The sequence below is a fragment of the Gossypium hirsutum genome, chromosome A06, assembly GCF_007990345.1.
Source record: "Gossypium hirsutum isolate 1008001.06 chromosome A06, Gossypium_hirsutum_v2.1, whole genome shotgun sequence".
Lineage (NCBI taxonomy): Eukaryota > Viridiplantae > Streptophyta > Magnoliopsida > Malvales > Malvaceae > Gossypium > Gossypium hirsutum.
This window is the reverse complement of record NC_053429.1, coordinates 93915678-93924393: the sequence shown is the minus strand read 5'-3', so window position 1 is coordinate 93924393 and position 8716 is coordinate 93915678.

The following is an 8716-nucleotide window of genomic DNA, read 5'->3' as shown; positions in this document are numbered from 1 at the left end:
ATATTAATAATTTTAATTAATTAGTTATTTTAATTTATCATGTTGAAATTTATTTTTATACTTTTGTGAATTTATATTGGTATAATGAATATTAGTTATAATTTTTTAATGTTAATAGATTAAAATCATCTTTAAAAATTACAAATTATTATAAACAAAAATAATAGATAAAAGATGAATATGAGAATTTGAGAATTTCTATTGCATTCTATATTTTTCATCATATTTACAAGTAGCATACTTGTCTCTCTATATATAGGGAGATTAGACTCTTCATATTCTAATACATAAATAGGAAAGGGGTTACAAGAAGATGAAAGGTCAAAGGTTAAATAAGATGAAAGGTGAAAGATTGAACATCCACTTAATAACATTCATAATACTCCTCCTTGGATGCTCATTGTATAAAGGATATGCCTCATTAAAAACCTTACTAGGAAAAACCCTGTGGGACAAAAACCTAGTGAAGAAAAAAAGAGTACATAATCCTTTGATACACAGTATGCCACAACCTTAAAAGAAAATGTAGTGTGAATTTACTTCCCCCATGTAAACATCACTTATGATCTTTGAAATGACGCAATCCAATGTTGAAAATTAACTTCTCAAATGTAGCAGTAGAAAGTGCCTTAGTAAAAAAATTTGCCAAATTCTAACTTGAACGAATTTGTCAAACAATTATATCTCCATTCTTTTGTAGATCATGAGTGAAGAAAAATTTTGATGATATATGTTTTGTTCTATCACCCTTAATACATCATTCTTTAAGTTGTGCAATGTAAGCTGTATTTTCTTCATATGAGATTGTTGGAGCTTCTTTTTAGAGATAAACCATAGTCTTTTCGTATATGATGAATTATAGACCTTAGCCACACACATTCACGACTAGCCTCATGGATTGCTAACATCTTAGCATGATTAGAAGAAGTAGCAGTAATTGTTTGTTTCATAGAACACTAAGAAATTGCAGTACGACCATATGTGAAAACATAACAAGTTTGTGATAGAACATTGTGAGGATCAGATAGGTACTCTGCATTTGCAAAACCAACCAATTTTTTTTTGGGTAGGTTAGGGGGAAATAAACCCATATCTCTTGTACCTTTAAGATAACGAAAAATATGCTTAACCCTATTCCAATGTCTTCAGGTAGGACAAGAGCTAAGTCTTGCTAATAAGTTGACAGCAAATGATATATCAGGTCGTGTATGGCTCACAAGATACATCAATGCATAGATAGCACTTAAATATGGTACTTTAGGACCAAGAAATCTCTATCATTTTCCTGAGGACGGAAAGGATCTTTATTTACATCAAGTGACCTAACAAGCATTGGAGTGCTCAACAGATGTGTGCTATGCATGTAAAATCTTTTTAGCATTTTTTATATATGTTGTTTGATGCATAAGGATTTCATACTTTAGGTGCTCAATTTGTAACCCCAAAAAAAATCTTGTCTTTCTGAGGTCTTTCATTTAAAATTCTTTCTTTAAGCACTCCATTGTCACCAAAATTTCTTCAGGAGTCCCAATGATATTTAAACCATCAACATACATAGCAATTATAACAAATCCTAATCCAAACCTCTTTATAAAAATGCATGGGGAAATGAGATCATTATTATAGCCTTCCCTTAATAAGAACTCACTAAGGTGATTACACCACATGCATTTAGATTGTTTCAATCTATAAAGGGATCTATTTAAATTGATTGAGTAATGTTCTTGAGAACATGAATTAGCTGCTTCTGGTAGTTTAAAACCTTCTAGAAGTTTCATGTAAATCAAGCCTTTCTCTAATTGTTAGACTAATCAAGAACCTAAATGTAGTAGCATCCACCACAAGAGAGTACGTATCTTCATAATCAATACTAGGTCTTTGTGAAAATCTTTGTTGTCACATGTGAATATGATATGCGAATTGTGTAAGTATACACATCGGATCAAGTAATAAAGTGATAAGTAAGATCGTCTCGACAAGGATTAGATTAGGTATAAAAGTGGTCAAGTTATTATAATGAATTATGATTAATGCTATGATAAAACAAAGATAAGTATGCAGTGGTAATTTAAAGGAATAATAATGTGTGCTAAATGTGTACTGACTAATATTGAAAAATTATAAGGCAAAGCAAGAGTAAAAATGCAATGGAACTTACGAGAATAACTACGAGAATAATATGTAACGAACAAGTAAACAACTAAATATGTTTGGAAAGATGCTATGTCAAAGAATAGAGAATATACGATGTTGATTTAGAAGGTCGGGACAACTAAGAATCCACCATTTCTATCAATAATGCCTTAGCAAAATCATACTCAATCTACTGTTCAGAAGAGTTCTAAAGTGGTCTGTTTCTTTTGAGAGCAAAACCTCAAGTTACCTTGCCTTGAGCGATATATGTCAATTGGCCTTTAGCATGGTATCCTGCACTGTTTTGTTTTCTTTCCATATGAACGCTGCTCTATGTCTAAAGTCTACTACAAGTATCAGTCGTGTACTTGCTCATATCATTCAATTTCGGTCCAACTAATCTAACTGTTTTAGAATTAGATTAGTTTACACAGTTATCTATGTCTAGGGATTGCACGCATACAATTTAGAAATAAAAACAATTGAATGAAAAAGTAAATTAATTCATATCTATGCTTCAACCATTAAAGAAAATAAATGTTTCATTATATAATCCCAACCCTATGAGATTTAACTCATGGGTTGGTGAATAAAATCCAAATTCGAAATAACATTCAACATCGTTTCCCTTAAATTAGATTACTAAACAAAAAATAAATAATAAAAGGTAGAACTTAGGAAGATAGGTTTCGCCTGTCCACCCCATAACTCTAGCTACAAAATGTCTTTTGGTGACGGAGAGGGTCTGCATACGTCTCCCCCTTTGTGTCTCTGCCCTTGTCGCAATTGCTACCCTTTATTTTTATCTAAGAATTTCTCTTTCCAATTGGTTCCTCAATAGTCTACAATTTTTTCCTCCTTTTTTTCTTTTATACCTCTTCCTTTAGAGTAGGTCCCATGATTTTTTTTCCTCATTTTAGGTTAATTTTTTTGGTACACGTATAGTAGGGCTGATAACGGTTAAGTGTTGGTTGGGTCTCTTCTTGGCATTGCCACTACATTCCTGTTGGCAAATTGTCCAGCTTTTTGCCATGACAAACCTTCAACCATTTTCTTTATTTTGCACCGCCACTTAATCAACAAACAATTCCTTCCCGTAAACAACAAAGTAACATATAATAACATTTAAGCATAATCCAAGCTCTTCAATGTAACTTCTTAAAAACATTAATGGAAAATCCAAAAATGCAACTAAACTCACTAAATACAAGAAATTAATCAAGTCTAAAGGTATAAAATATAACTCTTATCAAGAGTTATCACACTCTCAAACCTGAGTTATTGGTTATCCTCAAGCAAGATATGCATGAATGCAAGAATTTGCTATCGCACGTAACCATCTTGAACTGCCAATGTACTCAAAGAATAATATATACATTAGTTCTTAACAATGTCTTTCTTCAAAACACTTGTCCAAGTGTCAGACGTTCACTTAACAAAGGTAGTGCAGACAGTTTCATCCTAAAAACAAAATTTCCTAAGTGTTCATGTGTGCTTTCTGGCCATAGCAAGTATTTCCTAATTTAACTAGTCCATTTGTTACCTAAATTTAAGTTGCTTTAAGCCTATTCAAAATGTATATATATTATTCATATATATTTTTTAAACTAATGTAGGGGATTTTTCTACCAACTCAAATTTCATTTTGTCAACTTCAATCCCTTGCTATGATATCTTATGACATAGCATAATACCTTCACGAACCATGAAGTGGCATTTCTCCCAATTTAAAACAAGATTTGTTTCTTCACAACAGCAAGAACCAAATCTAGATTTGCCAAATAGTCCTCGAAATCATTGCCAAAGACAGAGAAATTATCCATGACTTCAAAAAAGTTTTCCATCATATCAGAGAATGTTGCCATCATACAATGCTGAAATGTTGCCAGGGGATTACATAACCCAAATAACATTCGTCTAAACGCAAAATTTCCATATGGACAAGTGAAAGTGGTCTTCTCTTGGTCATTGGGAGCTATGGCAATCTGGTTATACCTTCAATAACCATCAAAGAAGTAGTAGAAAGCTTTCCTAACTAATCTATCCAACATTTGATCGATGAAAGGTAGGGGAAAATGGTCCTTTTGAGTTGCCTTGTTAAGCTTGTGACAGCCCAAAGTTGACCCTAGTCGGGAAGTAGTTTCGGGACCGCTAAACCGAGTCACCGAAATGTTTGAATGTGATACTTATTGTCTAGAATATGTAATTATGAATGTGTGAAAATTTCAAGCTTCAATTTGGTTGATTTCATGTGAATTTAGTCAATAGGACTTATGTGAGAAAATTCTAAAATGTGATAGGTCAATGTGTGAGGACCTATTAGTGCATGTGGACAAAGGGGGGACTTGCATGTCAAATTCCCCCCCTAATGAGTAGTGGCCGGCCATGACAAGGAATGATGGGCAAAACATGTCATGAAACATGTTTTGTTAATGGAAGAATAAAATAAGGAGTATGGGTAATAAAGAAATGGAAACAAAAGAAAAAAAAAATGTGTGGTTGCCCCCCCCATTGCCGTGAGCTAAAGAGAAGAAAGAAGAAAATTTGTATTCATCCTTTCTCACCTTCATTTAGCCTAAATTAGAAAGAAAAACAAAGAAAAAAATTTCTCATCCTTTGGTTCATCCTTGGCCAAAAATTTTAAGGAGGAAAGAAGAAGAAAGGTGAAGAGATTCGGCCATGCATGTAGCTAGGCTAAGGTATGTTTGATGATGTTCCATGAGATGCATGCATATTTTAGTTGTTAGCTTGAGTTCTACCTAGCCCATGGTCTAAATCTTGCTATGTGATGGAAATGGCACTTGACCATGGATGCATCATTCTTGGTTGATGTTTGATGTTGTGGTGATGAGGCATGAGGATGAGTTAAGATTCGGCCTAAGTGGAGGTTGTGTTAATGCCATTGCATGCAAAATATGAAGCTTGTTAATGATGCATGTGATGATGGCTTGATAATTCTTGAACCTCCTTTTTAGCATTTTGTGTGAGCACATATGTGCATTGGTTGCTAAATGGAGAAAAATCGGCTAGCAAGATGTGTGCTAAGGCCGAATGTAACTTTGCATGTTAATGAGCGATGCATGTGTTAAATTGATGAAAAGGGGGAGGATGCTTTACTAGTGTGTATATGTGTGTATTAAGTGTTGAAATCGACCCCAAAAATAGACATGCATATTCGGCCAAGGGGAAAGAAATTAGCTAATATGTTGTGTTGATGCATGATTTTTGCATGTATGAGACTTTAATGTCTAATGTATAAATATGGGCTAAGAGCCTTGTGTTCATCTTTTTGATGCCTAAATGATGAAATCAATTTATTTGTTTAATTAAGCTCAAGAGCAAAGGGGAAATAAATCCGATAAAGGGAAGGAAAAAGTGGTCGAATAGCTAGCGGAATCGTTCGACAACACCCGAGGTAAGTTCTTGAGTAAGAGAGCTTAAATTACAATGTGATTAAATCATGCTCTATGTGTGGCTATTGAGCCGAATGTGCAAGGACGATATGTGCCTTGTGTTTGAGTTTCGCAAATGAAAATGAAATATGAATGTGCATGATTAATTGAATGCTGTCCGGGCTAAGTCCCGAAGGCTTTGTGCTAGGTGAATATATCCGGACTAAGATCCGAAGGCCTTTGTGCGAGATACTAAATCCGGGTTAAGTCCCGAAGGCATTCGTGCGAGTTATTAAATCCGGGTTAAGTCCCGAAGGCATTCGTGCGAGTTATTAAATCCGGGTTAAGTCCCGAAGGCATTCGTGCGAGTTGTTAAATCCGGGTTATGTCCCGAAGGCATTGTGTGAGTTACTAAAACCGGGCTATGTCCCGAAGGTATTTGAACGAGGAGCTATATCCGGTTAAATCCCGAAGGTACGTGATTTGGTAATGAATGAGCTTGCTGTAAAATTCCAGCAAATACTCGAAAAACATCCCAATATGGGGATATGTTACGTATGTGTTGAATTTAATCGAGCCCTTACAAATAAATGTTCGCCCAGTTGATAAACGAGCTACCGGCCTTCGGCCAAGTTAGTTTATTGTGTATGTACATAAGGGTTGTTAATGTTGTGAAGCAAGTTTGATATCGGTAAATTGCGTATTATGAAATATTCCGTTTAGCTAAATGTGTGCTATTCTTTGTGTATGCTGGAATTCCTTGCTCAAAACTTACTAAGCATAAATTGCTTACTCGTTACATTGCTCCTCTGTTTTATAGATTTTTGGTTCTCCAGCTATCGGACTCGGGATCTTGAAGTCGAAGTCGCCCACACTATCAAAGGCTCTTTTGGGTACTATTTTGGTTGAATTTTGATATGGCATGTATAGGACTACCCATTGTTGTCTTTCGAGTACTTTATGAAATGTATAAGTGTACAGCCATGCGAAAATGGCTTGTAGAAGTGGAGTATGGCATTAGACCATTCGTGTTTATGAATGTATAAATGGTTTCATGATGTAACTATAGTTGGAATGGAAGTGTTGAGCAAATGATCAGCCATTGGAATGGCTAAGTATGATCATATGTGGGCATATGTATGACAAGGCCCTAGTTGGTCCATGAAACCCCGAAAATAGGTAAGGTTTACTTTGAAAACAGAGGCTGATAGCAGCAGTGGTGTGGATTGGAAAAATCACAAGAATTCGTAGGAGTGGAATTAAATAGTGAATAAATTATGTAATCGAACCTTGATGAATCTACTTTCATATGAAAGTAACGAAACAATCATATGAACAGTACAGTAAGAGATATTCAGGTTCTTGTGGGACAGGGCCAGAACAGTTTCTGGATTCCCTGTTCCAACTTTGGAAATTCACGATAAATTGACCAGAGATAATTAGGAGTCATACCATATATTTATGGATTCCTCTCTGAGTCTAGTTTCCATAGAAACAAACGGTATCAGTATTGAAGCTTTGTGCAGAGAGATATCCAAGTCGTAATGAGCAAAGGTCAGTGTAGTCGACCCCTGTAACATGGGAGACTTTGACTAATAAACTGTACTAATTGGCTCGACCAAAAATTCTAGAAAAAAATACATAGATGGGGACATGAGTCTAGTTTCAGGGAAAAATCACAAAACTGATTTTCGAGTTGTGAAACTCAAGATATGATTTTTGAAGCGACTAGTACTCAGACTGGGCAGTGTCTGGAAAAATTTTTCAAAGTTTGTTAACATCTCGTGTCCGACTCCGGTGTCGGTCTCGGGTTCGGGGTGTTACATTTTATTGGTATCAGAGCTACGGTTTAGTCGATTCTAGGACTACCGTAATGTGATGGGTCTAGCTATACATGCCATTTTATGTGATTACTTGATAGTGTGGTGATTTCTGACAATTGTAAATGTGTTTAGTTATAGTAATGGATCCCGATCGTGACCGAGAGGTAGCTGATGATCTTGAGAGTGTAGCGCCTGCTCCCGCACAAGGGACAGTGCCGGCAGACTCTCAACCTAATGCTAGTAACCCGAATGATGAAGCTAGACAAGCATTCTATAGCGTGATGAATGATTGGTTCAACCAATACATTCGAACTAATATGGCTGTTCCACAACCTCCATTCCCGACAAATACTACCCCCGCACCTACAATACCACCGGTAACTGACCAATTAAGGTCAAATAAGCCCCCAGTTGACAGAATCCGAAAACATGGGGCTACTAAATTTAAGGCTACGGATAGCGATGATGCCGAGCAAGCTGAACTTTGGCTGGACAACACTATCCGGGTACTCGATGAGCTATCTTGTACACCCGATGAATGCCTAAAGTGTGCTATCTCCTTGCTACGTGATTCTGCCTACTATTGGTGGAGTACTCTAACTTCCGTTGTGCCCCGAGAGCAAGTAACTTGGGAGTTTTTCCAAACTGAGTTTCGGAAAAAGTATATCAGTCAGAGATTTGTTGATCAAAAACGGAAGGAATTCCATGAGCTTAAGCAAGGCTCCATGTCGGTTACTGATTACGAGTGAAAATTTGTTAGACTTACCAAATACGCTCGGGAATGTGTTTCGTCCGAAGCTATTATGTGTAAACGCTTCGAGGATGGGCTGAATGAAGATATAAAAAATGTTCATTGGCGTTCTTGAAATACGAGAGTTCGTGGTACTTGTTGAACGAGCTTGTAAAGCCGAAGAGCTTAGAAAAGAAAAGCAAAGAGTTGATGAGGGAACTGGAGAGTTTCGTAAAAGATCCTCGGGAAGGTCTCTTCAACAGACATCGAAGAGATTTCGAGATGATGCGGGCCAGTTTAGAGGCACTTCGGGCCTTTTTGGACGAGATCGTGATCGACCCCCTGTGGGTACACGAGGCACTTCGGTCGCCAGTGTTGGGAATGAACGTCGAGACAGGACAAAATGCCGATATTGCGGTAAATGGCATTCGGGGAGTTGTAGATTTCCTGACCGCTCCTGTTACAAATGCGGATCAGTTGACCACTTCATTAAAGATTGCCCGAGGTTGTCGGGACAGAATACAAATCAGAGTGGGAGACCGGGTGCTACCACTGCTCGAGGTAGACCATCTGGAAATATGGGCAATGCTAGTGGTGGTCAGAGAGGATCTAGAGATGATATAACCAGATCCGAAGCC